The 20,023-nt window shown below is 31.6% G+C and overlaps 1 long non-coding RNA gene across 1 annotated transcript; it reads left to right on the plus strand.

The window, feature by feature from the left end:
- The first annotated feature begins 446 nt into the window (after window positions 1–446).
- Window positions 447–2,448, plus strand: LOC145944345 (uncharacterized). The gene is made up of 2 exons (XR_014426659.1): window positions 447–583; window positions 883–2,448. It is a non-coding gene; the product is annotated as an uncharacterized LOC145944345 (long non-coding RNA).
- The last annotated feature ends 17,575 nt before the right edge of the window (window positions 2,449–20,023 follow it).

Here is a 20,023-nt window from a genome sequence, read left to right on the forward strand (position 1 = left end):
TGGATATCGGCCACCTTAGTTTCTCACTCGCCTCGTGGGCCTACCTTCTTCTCTTTGTATTTTAAACACTTTCTGACATTTTGGTCCCTGTGCAATGCACTGAAAATGCTTTCCTTCTCGTTTTACCGGTTATTTCGAGGTCTACCGGTTCGTGGGAGGGGCAGATGAACTAAGGGACCGGTACTGCAGTGACCTACGATCCGTCAACACCGCTCATTCGAGACTGTATGCAATCCGGACGAGAAAATGATTATGCTCTGAGCGGGTAGCAAGCCTTTAAAGTGCCACCACCTCTTCCTGAACTCTTGTCGCAAGCTAGTAGTCGCTCAGCGTACGTCAGAAGCATTTGGTGTCTTCGCGAATCTTATCGTCACTTTCGTTGATTGACCCGAGGTAATGTTGACCTCGCGAATGAACGCTTACCTCATTAACATGTGTAAGTCGAGCGCTTAATCAGCTGTTGGAATCGTCGGTCCGAAAAAGAGAATCCGACTAATTGCCGCGATGCCGGCGCCTCACGAAATTGGCTTGAATGACGACGACGAAGACACCGAAGAACTTACAAAGGCGTGGAATCAGCTACGTAAGCATTAAAAAGATAAAGATAGGAGAACTCGTTAGAGATACAGTCTGTTCGAAAACGATCGAATGGGAACGAGTCAGCCGCGGTGTTAATAGTCCAGTCAATATGCAGTGTCATCATATAGAATTTGTACTAAGCTTGGCAAGAGCTTTATAAATTTCGCAAGTCTGTGTTTCCTTTGTTTTCTCTTAATATTCTCTTAATATTTGTATGTTAAATATATTGAAATTCTGCGAATATAATATACATATATATATATATTTTTTTGTTTTATATTGTTGGATATTACTCTCTTGTAGGTGTGATACTCAAGCAGTGGATACAGTTTCTTAAACTTTTTGATAAGACTAAACTTTATTGTGTAGTTATTATTACAACTATCAGACAGCTATCTAGACAGTTACAGATAAATAGAGTGATTATTAGAAATGATAATTTACAAAACAGTATGCTGTCATATTCTGAAATACGAAATGAAAAAGAAGTGTTGATGTTCTAATATTCTATATATATATCCTGAGAATGATGATAATGATATAGTGCATAGACTGTATCTGCTATTATCAATCATTATTGTAACAACTTAAATGCAACGATTAGCTTGATGTTTATTTAAAATCTTATATATTTCTTTGTAAGTTCATATTTAATTCATGACTCTCAAAAAATTTTTAAATATTTATATTAGAAGGTTAAGTAGAAAATAATTTTTTTGTCATATCACACCTACATTTAATGTTAAGATTAATAAATATTTAATTTGCTATTTAAAATGATTTGTTGTTGAACTCAATATACTGCAGCTATTTCCAAGAAACTACATATTATAAAAACAATTATAATTTAAAGTATAACGAATATTTAATTTTTTACGCGTGTATGTGTGTGTGTATGCAATACACTTTTACATACTGATGTTATAATTTCAGTAAATAGGTGATTGCAAGGTGATTTTGTAAATAGGTGTTACAAACATATGCTGAAAGGTGTTTACAGATATCTTAATGCATATCGAACAATACGCAAAAAGAAATAAGTATTTGAATTATTCATGGATACTATGCGAAATTAATATGTACATTTTTATTCAACATTCGTTTTTATGATATGGCAAATAAGCGATTTATCAATTAAGGATAGTTTTTTCACTTGTAAAATTGGTGCGTTATGAATTATTAAGATAAATCTACAATAACATAATTATTCTATAAGTATATGCTCTCTCAAAATAATAAATAAGTTGCAATCCTAATAATGACTTTGAGTAGCAATAATTTTTGCGACGACCAAGGATGCACAGTTTCTGGCCTCGTTAGTTAGTAATTTTATATCGTCGATAATTTCACGCACGCGGAAATGCAAATTTCGTAAGCGGCCTCGTGTTTACGTCGCGTCGACCGTCGTTTTTTTAGTACCGAGCTACTGAAGAAGCCATTATCTTCTGGCAAGCACGACGTCAAGCTATCCACTTATGCAGAAACACTATCTTCTTGTGGATAACCAAGTATTAACCGACCGCTTACGAAGCCTGTCAATGCTCGTACACTTACTCGTAAGAACACCCGGTATTTCGTCATGCTCGTCTCGTACAGGGACGTGTTATAAATGTACATCGATTGCGAGAGCCAATTACCAGATGCGATCTTGTGTCTAAACAGAATTCGGGTGGCTTTCTCGCTGGTATGATAGAATCTAAGTGATCATATGTTGTGTAAACAGTAGTAAATGTCATTATCGAGTGTCAGTACTCCTAAAAGACTGTAAAAATATCTTTCGGAAATTTTCAGAAATTAGTTTATTCACGAAGAAAAGGTTATAATTACGTATAAATATCGATTTTATATTTTTAAATGCTTCAATATCGAATTTAAAAATACTAGAACAACACAAGCGCGCGCTATGCGCGCGCCATTCTTTGATTTCATATTTTAAAAAATAATTATTAAAATAATAATATTTTTTTGACAGAATCAACTGATAACTGTCAAAAAATATTAATAGAGTTTAAAATACCATAACATATTATTTTAAACAAATTATTATTTTAATTTTTAAAATATATTATTTAAAAACTTAATTAACAAATTGGCGCTTAAATCAACTGATTTCTGTCAAAAAATATTACTAAAGCATTCATTTGCTAATTAAATTTCAGAGTAAAAATACGTTATAAAAATTAAAGTAGTAATGTTGATAATACTTTATCCTCGATTAATACTTTTTGACAGAAATCAGCTGATAACTGTCAAAAATAATAACCGAGAGAAAATACAGACACCAGCGTACAAATTTTTTAACTTGATATACTTAAAATAATGTTGCGTCGCATAGGGTCAGCGGTAAAAAGTATCGATTTCCAATATTTTAAGACGAGCCAAAAATTCATCGATTATACACTTTAATCGTACATTGATTACAGAATCATTTGGTACCAAACAGACACCAGCGTACAAATTTTTAATACAATAAACATAAAATAAGTATGCGTCGCACAGGGTCCGCGTCAAAAAAGTATCAATTTCTAATATTTTAAGACGAGCCAAAAATTCATCGATTATACATTTTAATAGTACATTGATTACAGAATCTTTTGGTACTAAGCAGACAACAGCGTACAAATTTTTTAATACGATAAACATAAAATAAGGATGCGTCGCACAGGGTCAGCGGTAAAAAGTATCGATTTCCAATATTTTAAGACGAGCCAAAAATTCATCGATTATACATTTTAATAGTACATTGATTACAGAATCTTTTGGTACCAAGCAGACAACAGCGTACAAATTTTTTAATACGATAAACATAAAATAAAGATGCGTCGCACAGGATCCGCGTCAAAAAAGTATCGATTTCTAATATTTTAAGACGAGCCAAAAATTCATCGATTATACATTTTAATAGTACATTGATTACAGAATCTTTTGGTACCAAACAGACACCAGCGTACAAATTTTTTAACTTAATATACATAAAATAATGTTGCGTCGCATAGGGTCAGCGGTAAAAAAGTATTGATTTCTAATATTTTAAGACGAGCCAAAAATTCATCGATTATACATTTTAATAGTACATTGATTACAGAATCATTTGGTACCAAACAGACACCAGCGTACAAATTTTTTAACTTGATATACTTAAAATAATGTTGCGTCGCATAGGGTCAGCGGTAAAAAGTATCGATTTCCAATATTTTAAGACGAGCCAAAAATTCATCGATTATACATTTTAATAGTACATTGATTACAGAATCATTTGGTACCAAACAGACACCAGCGTACAAATTTTTTAACTTGATATACATAAAATAATGTTGCGTCGCATAGGGTCAGCGGTAAAAAAGTATTGATTTTTAATATTTTAAGACGAGCCAAAAATTCATCGATTATACATTTTAATAGTACATTGATTACAGAATCATTTGGTATCAAACAGACACCAGCGTACAAATTTTTTAACTTGATATACTTAAAATAATGTTGCGTCGCATAGGGTCAGCGGTAAAAAGTATCGATTTCCAATATTTTAAGACGAGCCAAAAATTCATCGATTATACATTTTAATAGTACATTGATTACAGAATCTTTTGGTACCATGCAGACACCAGCGTACAAATTTTTTAATACGATAAACATAAAATAATGTTGCGTCGCATAGGGTCAGCGGTAAAAAAGTATCAATTTCTAATATTTTAAGACGAGCCAAAAATTCATCGATTATACATTTTAATAGTACATTTATTACAGAATCATTTGGTACCAAGCAGACAACAGCGTACAAACTTTTTCATTTGCTATACATAAAATAAGTATGCGTCGCACAGGGTCCGCGTCAAAAAAGTATCAATTTCTAATATTTTAAGACGAGCCAAAAATTCATCGATTATACATTTTAATAGTACATTGATTACAGAATCTTTTGGTACCAAGCAGACAACAGCGTACAAATTTTTTAATACGATAAACATAAAATAAGGATGCGTCGCACAGGGTCAGCGGTAAAAAGTATCGATTTCCAATATTTTAAGACGAGCCAAAAATTCATCGATTATACATTTTAATAGTACATTGATTACAGAATCTTTTGGTACCAAGCAGACAACAGCGTACAAATTTTTTAATACGATAAACATAAAATAAGGATGCGTCGCACAGGGTCCGCGTCAAAAAAGTATCGATTTCCAATATTTTAAGACGAGCCAAAAATTCATCGATTATACATTTTAATAGTACATTGATTACAGAATCTTTTGGTACCAAACAGACACCAGCGTACAAATTTTTTAACTTGATATACTTAAAATAATGTTGCGTCGCATAGGGTCAGCGGTAAAAAGTATCGATTTCCAATATTTTAAGACGAGCCAAAAATTCATCGATTATACATTTTAATCGTACATTGATTACAGAATCATTTGGTACCAAACAGACACCAGCGTACAAATTTTTAATACAATAAACATAAAATAAGTATGCGTCGCACAGGGTCCGCGTCAAAAAAGTATCAATTTCTAATATTTTAAGACGAGCCAAAAATTCATCGATTATACATTTTAATTGTACATTGATTACAGAATCATTTGGTACCAAACAGACACCAGCGTACAAATTTTTTAATACGATAAACATAAATTAAGGATGCGTCGCACAGGGTCCACGTCAAAAAATTACCAATTTCTAATATTTTAAGACGAGCCAAAAATTCATCGATTATACATTTTAATAGTACATTGATTACAAAATCTTTTGGTACCATGCAGACACCAGCGTACAAATTTTTTAATACGATAAACATAAAATAAGATTGCGTCGCATAGGGTCAGCGGTAAAAAAGTATCAACTTCTAATATTTTAAGACGAGCCAAAAATTCATCGATTATACATTTTAATAGTACATTTATTACAGAATCTTTTGGTACCAACCAGACAACAGCGTACAAATTTTTTAACTTGATATACTTAAAATAAGGTTGCGTCGCATAGTGTCAGCGGTAAAAAGTATCGATTTCTAATATGTTAAGACGAGCCAGAAATTCATCGATTATACATTTTAATAGTACATTGATTACAGAATCATTTGGTACCAAACAGACACCAGCGTACAAATTTTTTAATACGATAAACATAAATTAAGGATGCGTCGCACAGGGTCCGCGTCAAAAAAGTATCAATTTCTAATATTTTAAGACGAGCCAAAAATTCATCGATTATACATTTTAATAGTACATTGATTACAGAATCTTTTGGTACCATGTAGACACCAGCGTACAAATTTTTTTATACGATAAACATAAAATAAGGTTGCGTGGCATAGGGTCAGCGTTAAAAAGTATCGATTTCCAATATTTTAAGACGAGCCAAAAATTTATCGATTATACATTTTAATAGTACATTGATTACAGAATCATTTGGTACCAAACAGACACCAGCGTACAAATTTTTTAACTTGATATACTTAAAATAATGTTGCGTCGCATAGGGTCAGCGGTAAAAAGTATCGATTTCCAATATTTTAAGACGAGCCAAAAATTCATCGATTATACATTTTAATAGTACATTGATTACAGAATCTTTTGGTACCATGCAGACACCAGCGTACAAATTTTTTAATACGATAAACATAAAATAATGTTGCGTCGCATAGGGTCAGCGGTAAAAAAGTATCAATTTCTAATATTTTAAGACGAGCCAAAAATTCATCGATTATACATTTTAATAGTACATTTATTACAGAATCATTTGGTACCAAGCAGACAACAGCGTACAAACTTTTTCATTTGCTATACATAAATTAAGGATGCGTCGCATGGGATCAGCGGTAAAAAAGTATCGATTTCTAATATTTAAAGACGAGCCAAAAATTCATCGATTATACATTTTAATAGTACATTTATTACAGAATCATTTGGTACCAAACAGACACCAGCGTACAAATTTTTTAACTTGATATACTTAAAATAATGTTGCGTCGCATAGGGTCAGCGGTAAAAAGTATCGATTTCCAATATTTTAAGACGAGCCAAAAATTCATCGATTATACATTTTAATCGTACATTGATTACAGAATCATTTGGTACCAAACAGACACCAGCGTACAAATTTTTAATACAATAAACATAAAATAAGTATGCGTCGCACAGGGTCCGCGTCAAAAAAGTATCAATTTCTAATATTTTAAGACGAGCCAAAAATTCATCGATTATACATTTTAATAGTACATTGATTACAGAATCTTTTGGTACCATGTAGACACCAGCGTACAAATTTTTTTATACGATAAACATAAAATAAGGTTGCGTGGCATAGGGTCAGCGGTAAAAAGTATCGATTTCCAATATTTTAAGACGAGCCAAAAATTCATCGATTATACATTTTAATCGTACATTGATTACAGAATCATTTGGTACCAAACAGACACCAGCGTACAAATTTTTAATACAATAAACATAAAATAAGTATGCGTCGCACAGGGTCCGCGTCAAAAAAGTATCAATTTCTAATATTTTAAGACGAGCCAAAAATTCATCGATTATACATTTTAATAGTACATTGATTACAGAATCTTTTGGTACCATGTAGACACCAGCGTACAAATTTTTTTATACGATAAACATAAAATAAGGTTGCGTGGCATAGGGTCAGCGTTAAAAAGTATCGATTTCCAATATTTTAAGACGAGCCAAAAATTTATCGATTATACATTTTAATAGTACATTGATTACAGAATCATTTGGTACCAAACAGACACCAGCGTACAAATTTTTTAACTTGATATACTTAAAATAATGTTGCGTCGCATAGGGTCAGCGGTAAAAAGTATCGATTTCCAATATTTTAAGACGAGCCAAAAATTCATCGATTATACATTTTAATAGTACATTGATTACAGAATCTTTTGGTACCATGCAGACACCAGCGTACAAATTTTTTAATACGATAAACATAAAATAATGTTGCGTCGCATAGGGTCAGCGGTAAAAAAGTATCAATTTCTAATATTTTAAGACGAGCCAAAAATTCATCGATTATACATTTTAATAGTACATTTATTACAGAATCATTTGGTACCAAGCAGACAACAGCGTACAAACTTTTTCATTTGCTATACATAAATTAAGGATGCGTCGCATGGGATCAGCGGTAAAAAAGTATCGATTTCTAATATTTAAAGACGAGCCAAAAATTCATCGATTATACATTTTAATAGTACATTTATTACAGAATCATTTGGTACCAAACAGACACCAGCGTACAAATTTTTTAACTTGATATACTTAAAATAATGTTGCGTCGCATAGGGTCAGCGGTAAAAAGTATCGATTTCCAATATTTTAAGACGAGCCAAAAATTCATCGATTATACATTTTAATCGTACATTGATTACAGAATCATTTGGTACCAAACAGACACCAGCGTACAAATTTTTTAACTTGATATACTTAAAATAATGTTGCGTTGCATAAGGTCAGCGGTAAAAAGTATCGATTTCTAATATGTTAAGACGAGCCAAAAATTCATCGATTATACATTTTAATAGTACATTGATTACAGAATCATTTGGTACCAAACAGACACCAGCGTACAAATTTTTTAACTTGATATACATTAATTAAGGTTGCGTCGCATGGGGTCAGCGGTAAAAAAGTATCGTTTTCTAATATTTAAAGACGAGCCAAAAATTCATCGATTATACATTTTAATAGTACATTGATTACAGAATCATTTGGTACCAAACAGACACCAGCGTACAAATTTTTTAATACGATAAACATAAATTAAGGATGCGTCGCACAGGGTCCACGTCAAAAAATTACCAATTTCTAATATTTTAAGACGAGCCAAAAATTCATCGATTATACATTTTAATAGTACATTGATTACAAAATCTTTTGGTACCATGCAGACACCAGCGTACAAATTTTTTAATACGATAAACATAAAATAAGATTGCGTCGCATAGGGTCAGCGGTAAAAAAGTATCAACTTCTAATATTTTAAGACGAGCCAAAAATTCATCGATTATACATTTTAATAGTACATTTATTACAGAATCTTTTGGTACCAACCAGACAACAGCGTACAAATTTTTTAACTTGATATACTTAAAATAAGGTTGCGTCGCATAGTGTCAGCGGTAAAAAGTATCGATTTCTAATATGTTAAGACGAGCCAGAAATTCATCGATTATACATTTTAATAGTACATTTATTACAGAATCATTTGGTACCAAGCAGACAACAGCGTACAAACTTTTTCATTTGCTATACATAAATTAAGGATGCGTCGCATGGGATCAGCGGTAAAAAAGTATCGATTTCTAATATTTAAAGACGAGCCAAAAATTCATCGATTATACATTTTAATAGTACATTGATTACAGAATCATTTGGTACCAAACAGACACCAGCGTACAAATTTTTAATAAGATAAACATAAAATAAGTATGCGTCGCACAGGGTCCGCGTCAAAAAAGTATCGATTTCTAATATTTTAAGACGAGCCAAAAATTCATCGAGTATACATTTTAATAGTACATTTATTACAGAATCTTTTGGTACCATGCAGACACCAGCGTACAAATTTTTTAATACGATAAACATAAAATAAGGATGCGTCGCACAGGGTCCGCGTCAAAAAAGTATCGATTTCTAATATTTTAAGACGAGCCAAAAATTCATCGATTATACATTTTAATAGTACATTGATTACAGAATCATTTGGTACCAAACAGACACCAGCGTACAAATTTTTTAACTTGATATACTTAAAATAATGTTGCGTCGCATAGGGTCAGCGGTAAAAAGTATCGATTTCCAATATTTTAAGACGAGCCAAAAATTCATCGATTATACATTTTAATCGTACATTGATTACAGAATCATTTGGTACCAAACAGACACCAGCGTACAAATTTTTAATACAATAAACATAAAATAAGTATGCGTCGCACAGGGTCCGCGTCAAAAAAGTATCAATTTCTAATATTTTAAGACGAGCCAAAAATTCATCGATTATACATTTTAATAGTACATTGATTACAGAATCATTTGGTACCAAACAGACACCAGCGTACAAATTTTTTAACTTGATATACATAAATTAAGGTTGCGTCGCATGGGGTCAGCGGTAAAAAAGTTTCGTTTTCTAATATTTAAAGACGAGCCAAAAATTCATCGATTATACATTTTAATAGTACATTGATTACAGAATCATTTGGTACCAAACAGACACCAGCGTACAAATTTTTTAACTTGATATACTTAAAATAATGTTGCGTTGCATAAGGTCAGCGGTAAAAAGTATCGATTTCTAATATGTTAAGACGAGCCAAAAATTCATCGATTATACATTTTAATAGTACATTGATTACAGAATCATTTGGTACCAAACAGACACCAGCGTACAAATTTTTTAACTTGATATACATTAATTAAGGTTGCGTCGCATGGGGTCAGCGGTAAAAAAGTATCGTTTTCTAATATTTAAAGACGAGCCAAAAATTCATCGATTATACATTTTAATAGTACATTGATTACAGAATCATTTGGTACCAAACAGACACCAGCGTACAAATTTTTTAATACGATAAACATAAATTAAGGATGCGTCGCACAGGGTCCGCGTCAAAAAAGTATCAATTTCTAATATTTTAAGACGAGCCAAAAATTCATCGATTATACATTTTAATAGTACATTGATTACAAAATCTTTTGGTACCATGTAGACACCAGCGTACAAATTTTTTTATACGATAAACATAAAATAAGGTTGCGTCGCATAGGGTCAGCGGTAAAAAGTATCGATTTCCAATATTTTAAGACGAGCCAAAAATTCATCGATTATACATTTTAATCGTACATTGATTACAGAATCATTTGGTACCAAACAGACACCAGCGTACAAATTTTTAATACAATAAACATAAAATAAGTATGCGTCGCACAGGGTCCGCGTCAAAAAAGTATCAATTTCTAATATTTTAAGACGAGCCAAAAATTCATCGATTATACATTTTAATTGTACATTGATTACAGAATCATTTGGTACCAAACAGACACCAGCGTACACATTTTTTAATACGATAAACATAAATTAAGGATGCGTCGCACAGGGTCCACGTCAAAAAATTACCAATTTCTAATATTTTAAGACGAGCCAAAAATTCATCGATTATACATTTTAATAGTACATTGATTACAAAATCTTTTGGTACCATGCAGACACCAGCGTACAAATTTTTTAATACGATAAACATAAAATAAGATTGCGTCGCATAGGGTCAGCGGTAAAAAAGTATCAACTTCTAATATTTTAAGACGAGCCAAAAATTCATCGATTATACATTTTAATAGTACATTTATTACAGAATCTTTTGGTACCAACCAGACAACAGCGTACAAATTTTTTAACTTGATATACTTAAAATAAGGTTGCGTCGCATAGTGTCAGCGGTAAAAAGTATCGATTTCTAATATGTTAAGACGAGCCAGAAATTCATCGATTATACATTTTAATAGTACATTGATTACAGAATCATTTGGTACCAAACAGACACCAGCGTACAAATTTTTTAATACGATAAACATAAATTAAGGATGCGTCGCACAGGGTCCGCGTCAAAAAAGTATCAATTTCTAATATTTTAAGACGAGCCAAAAATTCATCGATTATACATTTTAATAGTACATTGATTACAGAATCTTTTGGTACCATGTAGACACCAGCGTACAAATTTTTTTATACGATAAACATAAAATAAGGTTGCGTGGCATAGGGTCAGCGTTAAAAAGTATCGATTTCCAATATTTTAAGACGAGCCAAAAATTTATCGATTATACATTTTAATAGTACATTGATTACAGAATCATTTGGTACCAAACAGACACCAGCGTACAAATTTTTTAACTTGATATACTTAAAATAATGTTGCGTCGCATAGGGTCAGCGGTAAAAAGTATCGATTTCCAATATTTTAAGACGAGCCAAAAATTCATCGATTATACATTTTAATAGTACATTGATTACAGAATCTTTTGGTACCATGTAGACACCAGCGTACAAATTTTTTTATACGATAAACATAAAATAAGGTTGCGTGGCATAGGGTCAGCGTTAAAAAGTATCGATTTCCAATATTTTAAGACGAGCCAAAAATTTATCGATTATACATTTTAATAGTACATTGATTACAGAATCATTTGGTACCAAACAGACACCAGCGTACAAATTTTTTAACTTGATATACTTAAAATAATGTTGCGTCGCATGGAGTCAGCGGTAAAAAGTATCGATTTCCAATATTTTAAGACGAGCCAAAAATTCATCGATTATACATTTTAATAGTACATTGATTACAGAATCTTTTGGTACCATGCAGACACCAGCGTACAAATTTTTTAATACGATAAACATAAGATAATGTTGCGTCGCATAGGGTCAGCGGTAAAAAAGTATCAATTTCTAATATTTTAAGACGAGCCAAAAATTCATCGATTATACATTTTAATAGTACATTTATTACAGAATCATTTGGTACCAAGCAGACAACAGCGTACAAACTTTTTCATTTGCTATACATAAATTAAGGATGCGTCGCATGGGATCAGCGGTAAAAAAGTATCGATTTCTAATATTTAAAGACGAGCCAAAAATTCATCGATTATACATTTTAATAGTACATTTATTACAGAATCATTTGGTACCAAACAGACACCAGCGTACAAATTTTTTAACTTGATATACTTAAAATAATGTTGCGTCGCATAGGGTCAGCGGTAAAAAAGTATTGATTTCTAATATTTTAAGACGAGCCAAAAATTCATCGATTATACATTTTAATAGTACATTGATTACAGAATCATTTGGTACCAAACAGACACCAGCGTACAAATTTTTTAATACGATAAACATAAAATAATGTTGCGTCGCATAGGGTCAGCGGTAAAAAAGTATTGATTTTTAATATTTTAAGACGAGCCAAAAATTCATCGATTATACATTTTAATAGTACATTGATTACAGAATCTTTTGGTACCAAACAGACACCAGCGTACAAATTTTTTAACTTGATATACATAAAATAATGTTGCGTCGCATAGGGTCAGCGGTAAAAAAGTATTGATTTTTAATATTTTAAGACGAGCCAAAAATTCATCGATTATACATTTTAATAGTACATTGATTACAGAATCATTTGGTATCAAACAGACACCAGCGTACAAATTTTTTAACTTGATATACTTAAAATAATGTTGCGTCGCATAGGGTCAGCGGTAAAAAGTATCGATTTCCAATATTTTAAGACGAGCCAAAAATTCATCGATTATACATTTTAATAGTTCATTGATTACAGAATCTTTTGGTACCATGCAGACACCAGCGTACAAATTTTTTAATACGATAAACATAAAATAAAGATGCGTCGCACAGGGTCCGCGTCAAAAAAGTATCGATTTCTAATATTTTAAGACGAGCCAAAAATTCATCGATTATACATTTTAATAGTACATTGATTACAGAATCTTTTGGTACCAAACAGACACCAGCGTACAAATTTTTTAACTTAATATACATAAAATAATGTTGCGTCGCATAGGGTCAGCGGTAAAAAAGTATTGATTTCTAATATTTTAAGACGAGCCAAAAATTCATCGATTATACATTTTAATAGTACATTGATTACAGAATCATTTGGTACCAAACAGACACCAGCGTACAAATTTTTTAATACGATAAACATAAAATAATGTTGCGTCGCATAGGGTCAGCGGTAAAAAAGTATTGATTTTTAATATTTTAAGACGAGCCAAAAATTCATCGATTATACATTTTAATAGTACATTGATTACAGAATCTTTTGGTACCAAACAGACACCAGCGTACAAATTTTTTAACTTGATATACATAAAATAATGTTGCGTCGCATAGGGTCAGCGGTAAAAAAGTATTGATTTTTAATATTTTAAGACGAGCCAAAAATTCATCGATTATACATTTTAATAGTACATTTATTACAGAATCATTTGGTACCAAGCAGACAACAGCGTACAAACTTTTTCATTTGCTATACATAAATTAAGGATGCGTCGCATGGGATCAGCGGTAAAAAAGTATCGATTTCTAATATTTAAAGACGAGCCAAAAATTCATCGATTATACATTTTAATAGTACATTGATTACAGAATCATTTGGTACCAAACAGACACCAGCGTACAAATTTTTAATAAGATAAACATAAAATAAGTATGCGTCGCACAGGGTCCGCGTCAAAAAAGTATCGATTTCTAATATTTTAAGACGAGCCAAAAATTCATCGAGTATACATTTTAATAGTACATTTATTACAGAATCTTTTGGTACCATGCAGACACCAGCGTACAAATTTTTTAATACGATAAACATAAAATAAGGATGCGTCGCACAGGGTCCGCGTCAAAAAAGTATCGATTTCTAATATTTTAAGACGAGCCAAAAATTCATCGATTATACATTTTAATAGTACATTGATTACAGAATCATTTGGTACCAAACAGACACCAGCGTACAAATTTTTTAACTTGATATACTTAAAATAATGTTGCGTCGCATAGGGTCAGCGGTAAAAAGTATCGATTTCCAATATTTTAAGACGAGCCAAAAATTCATCGATTATACATTTTAATCGTACATTGATTACAGAATCATTTGGTACCAAACAGACACCAGCGTACAAATTTTTAATACAATAAACATAAAATAAGTATGCGTCGCACAGGGTCCGCGTCAAAAAAGTATCAATTTCTAATATTTTAAGACGAGCCAAAAATTCATCGATTATACATTTTAATAGTACATTGATTACAGAATCATTTGGTACCAAACAGACACCAGCGTACAAATTTTTTAACTTGATATACATAAATTAAGGTTGCGTCGCATGGGGTCAGCGGTAAAAAAGTTTCGTTTTCTAATATTTAAAGACGAGCCAAAAATTCATCGATTATACATTTTAATAGTACATTGATTACAGAATCATTTGGTACCAAACAGACACCAGCGTACAAATTTTTTAACTTGATATACTTAAAATAATGTTGCGTTGCATAAGGTCAGCGGTAAAAAGTATCGATTTCTAATATGTTAAGACGAGCCAAAAATTCATCGATTATACATTTTAATAGTACATTGATTACAGAATCATTTGGTACCAAACAGACACCAGCGTACAAATTTTTTAACTTGATATACATTAATTAAGGTTGCGTCGCATGGGGTCAGCGGTAAAAAAGTATCGTTTTCTAATATTTAAAGACGAGCCAAAAATTCATCGATTATACATTTTAATAGTACATTGATTACAGAATCATTTGGTACCAAACAGACACCAGCGTACAAATTTTTTAATACGATAAACATAAATTAAGGATGCGTCGCACAGGGTCCGCGTCAAAAAAGTATCAATTTCTAATATTTTAAGACGAGCCAAAAATTCATCGATTATACATTTTAATAGTACATTGATTACAAAATCTTTTGGTACCATGTAGACACCAGCGTACAAATTTTTTTATACGATAAACATAAAATAAGGTTGCGTCGCATAGGGTCAGCGGTAAAAAGTATCGATTTCCAATATTTTAAGACGAGCCAAAAATTCATCGATTATACATTTTAATCGTACATTGATTACAGAATCATTTGGTACCAAACAGACACCAGCGTACAAATTTTTAATACAATAAACATAAAATAAGTATGCGTCGCACAGGGTCCGCGTCAAAAAAGTATCAATTTCTAATATTTTAAGACGAGCCAAAAATTCATCGATTATACATTTTAATTGTACATTGATTACAGAATCATTTGGTACCAAACAGACACCAGCGTACAAATTTTTTAATACGATAAACATAAATTAAGGATGCGTCGCACAGGGTCCACGTCAAAAAATTACCAATTTCTAATATTTTAAGACGAGCCAAAAATTCATCGATTATACATTTTAATAGTACATTGATTACAAAATCTTTTGGTACCATGCAGACACCAGCGTACAAATTTTTTAATACGATAAACATAAAATAAGATTGCGTCGCATAGGGTCAGCGGTAAAAAAGTATCAACTTCTAATATTTTAAGACGAGCCAAAAATTCATCGATTATACATTTTAATAGTACATTTATTACAGAATCTTTTGGTACCAACCAGACAACAGCGTACAAATTTTTTAACTTGATATACTTAAAATAAGGTTGCGTCGCATAGTGTCAGCGGTAAAAAGTATCGATTTCTAATATGTTAAGACGAGCCAGAAATTCATCGATTATACATTTTAATAGTACATTGATTACAGAATCATTTGGTACCAAACAGACACCAGCGTACAAATTTTTTAATACGATAAACATAAATTAAGGATGCGTCGCACAGGGTCCGCGTCAAAAAAGTATCAATTTCTAATATTTTAAGACGAGCCAAAAATTCATCGATTATACATTTTAATAGTACATTGATTACAGAATCTTTTGGTACCATGTAGACACCAGCGTACAAATTTTTTTATACGATAAACATAAAATAAGGTTGCGTGGCATAGGGTCAGCGTTAAAAAGTATCGATTTCCAATATTTTAAGACGAGCCAAAAATTTATCGATTATACATTTTAATAGTACATTGATTACAGAATCATTTGGTACCAAACAGACACCAGCGTACAAATTTTTTAACTTGATATACTTAAAATAATGTTGCGTCGCATAGGGTCAGCGGTAAAAAGTATCGATTTCCAATATTTTAAGACGAGCCAAAAATTCATCGATTATACATTTTAATAGTACATTGATTACAGAATCTTTTGGTACCATGTAGACACCAGCGTACAAATTTTTTTATACGATAAACATAAAATAAGGTTGCGTGGCATAGGGTCAGCGTTAAAAAGTATCGATTTCCAATATTTTAAGACGAGCCAAAAATTTATCGATTATACATTTTAATAGTACATTGATTACAGAATCATTTGGTACCAAACAGACACCAGCGTACAAATTTTTTAACTTGATATACTTAAAATAATGTTGCGTCGCATGGGGTCAGCGGTAAAAAGTATCGATTTCCAATATTTTAAGACGAGCCAAAAATTCATCGATTATACATTTTAATAGTACATTGATTACAGAATCTTTTGGTACCATGCAGACACCAGCGTACAAATTTTTTAATACGATAAACATAAGATAATGTTGCGTCGCATAGGGTCAGCGGTAAAAAAGTATCAATTTCTAATATTTTAAGACGAGCCAAAAATTCATCGATTATACATTTTAATAGTACATTTATTACAGAATCATTTGGTACCAAGCAGACAACAGCGTACAAACTTTTTCATTTGCTATACATAAATTAAGGATGCGTCGCATGGGATCAGCGGTAAAAAAGTATCGATTTCTAATATTTAAAGACGAGCCAAAAATTCATCGATTATACATTTTAATAGTACATTTATTACAGAATCATTTGGTACCAAACAGACACCAGCGTACAAATTTTTTAACTTGATATACTTAAAATAATGTTGCGTCGCATAGGGTCAGCGGTAAAAAGTATCGATTTCCAATATTTTAAGACGAGCCAAAAATTCATCGATTATACATTTTAATCGTACATTGATTACAGAATCATTTGGTACCAAACAGACACCAGCGTACAAATTTTTAATACAATAAACATAAAATAAGTATGCGTCGCACAGGGTCCGCGTCAAAAAAGTATCAATTTCTAATATTTTAAGACGAGCCAAAAATTCATCGATTATACATTTTAATAGTACATTGATTACAGAATCTTTTGGTACCATGTAGACACCAGCGTACAAATTTTTTTATACGATAAACATAAAATAAGGTTGCGTGGCATAGGGTCAGCGGTAAAAAGTATCGATTTCCAATATTTTAAGACGAGCCAAAAATTCATCGATTATACATTTTAATCGTACATTGATTACAGAATCATTTGGTACCAAACAGACACCAGCGTACAAATTTTTTAACTTGATATACTTAAAATAATGTTGCGTTGCATAAGGTCAGCGGTAAAAAGTATCGATTTCTAATATGTTAAGACGAGCCAAAAATTCATCGATTATACATTTTAATAGTACATTGATTACAGAATCATTTGGTACCAAACAGACACCAGCGTACAAATTTTTTAACTTGATATACATTAATTAAGGTTGCGTCGCATGGGGTCAGCGGTAAAAAAGTATCGTTTTCTAATATTTAAAGACGAGCCAAAAATTCATCGATTATACATTTTAATAGTACATTGATTACAGAATCATTTGGTACCAAACAGACACCAGCGTACAAATTTTTTAATACGATAAACATAAATTAAGGATGCGTCGCACAGGGTCCACGTCAAAAAATTACCAATTTCTAATATTTTAAGACGAGCCAAAAATTCATCGATTATACATTTTAATAGTACATTGATTACAAAATCTTTTGGTACCATGCAGACACCAGCGTACAAATTTTTTAATACGATAAACATAAAATAAGATTGCGTCGCATAGGGTCAGCGGTAAAAAAGTATCAACTTCTAATATTTTAAGACGAGCCAAAAATTCATCGATTATACATTTTAATAGTACATTTATTACAGAATCTTTTGGTACCAACCAGACAACAGCGTACAAATTTTTTAACTTGATATACTTAAAATAAGGTTGCGTCGCATAGTGTCAGCGGTAAAAAGTATCGATTTCTAATATGTTAAGACGAGCCAGAAATTCATCGATTATACATTTTAATAGTACATTGATTACAGAATCATTTGGTACCAAACAGACACCAGCGTACAAATTTTTTAATACGATAAACATAAATTAAGGATGCGTCGCACAGGGTCCGCGTCAAAAAAGTATCAATTTCTAATATTTTAAGACGAGCCAAAAATTCATCGATTATACATTTTAATAGTACATTGATTACAGAATCATTTGGTACCAAACAGACACCAGCGTACAAATTTTTTAACTTGATATACTTAAAATAATGTTGCGTCGCATAGGGTCAGCGGTAAAAAGTATCGATTTCCAATATTTTAAGACGAGCCAAAAATTCATCGATTATACATTTTAATAGTACATTGATTACAGAATCTTTTGGTACCATGCAGACACCAGCGTACAAATTTTTTAATACGATAAACATAAAATAATGTTGCGTCGCATAGGGTCAGCGGTAAAAAAGTATCAATTTCTAATATTTTAAGACGAGCCAAAAATTCATCGATTATACATTTTAATAGTACATTTATTACAGAATCATTTGGTACCAAGCAGACAACAGCGTACAAACTTTTTCATTTGCTATACATAAATTAAGGATGCGTCGCATGGGATCAGCGGTAAAAAAGTATCGATTTCTAATATTTAAAGACGAGCCAAAAATTCATCGATTATACATTTTAATAGTACATTTATTACAGAATCATTTGGTACCAAACAGACACCAGCGTACAAATTTTTTAACTTGATATACTTAAAATAATGTTGCGTCGCATAGGGTCAGCGGTAAAAAGTATCGATTTCCAATATTTTAAGACGAGCCAAAAATTCATCGATTATACATTTTAATCGTACATTGATTACAGAATCATTTGGTACCAAACAGACACCAGCGTACAAATTTTTAATACAATAAACATAAAATAAGTATTCGTCGCACAGGGTCCGCGTCAAAAATGTATCAATTTCTAATATTTTAAGACGAGCCAAAAATTCATCGATTATACATTTTAATAGTACATTGATTACAGAATCTTTTGGTACTAAGCAGACAATAGCGTACAAATTTTTTAATACGATAAACATAAAATAAGGATGCGTCGCACAGGGTCAGCGGTAAAAAGTATCGATTTCCAATATTTTAAGACGAGCCAAAAATTCATCGATTATACATTTTAATAGTACATTGATTACAGAATCTTTTGGTACCAAGCAGACAACAGCGTACAAATTTTTTAATACGATAAACATAAAATAAAGATGCGTCGCACAGGGTCCGCGTCAAAAAAGTATCGATTTCTAATATTTTAAGACGAGCCAAAAATTCATCGATTATACATTTTAATAGTACATTGATTACAGAATCTTTTGGTACCAAACAGACACCAGCGTACAAATTTTTTAACTTAATATACATAAAATAATGTTGCGTCGCATAGGGTCAGCGGTAAAAAAGTATTGATTTCTAATATTTTAAGACGAGCCAAAAATTCATCGATTATACATTTTAATAGTACATTGATTACAGAATCATTTGGTACCAAACAGACACCAGCGTACAAATTTTTTAATACGATAAACATAAAATAATGTTGCGTCGCATAGGGTCAGCGGTAAAAAAGTATTGATTTTTAATATTTTAAGACGAGCCAAAAATTCATCGATTAT

Source organism: Prenolepis imparis, unplaced genomic scaffold (genome assembly GCF_030444845.1).
Source record: "Prenolepis imparis isolate NDT839.2.m4 unplaced genomic scaffold, iyPreImpa1.0 SCAF_13, whole genome shotgun sequence".
Classification (NCBI taxonomy): Eukaryota; Metazoa; Arthropoda; class Insecta; order Hymenoptera; family Formicidae; genus Prenolepis; species Prenolepis imparis.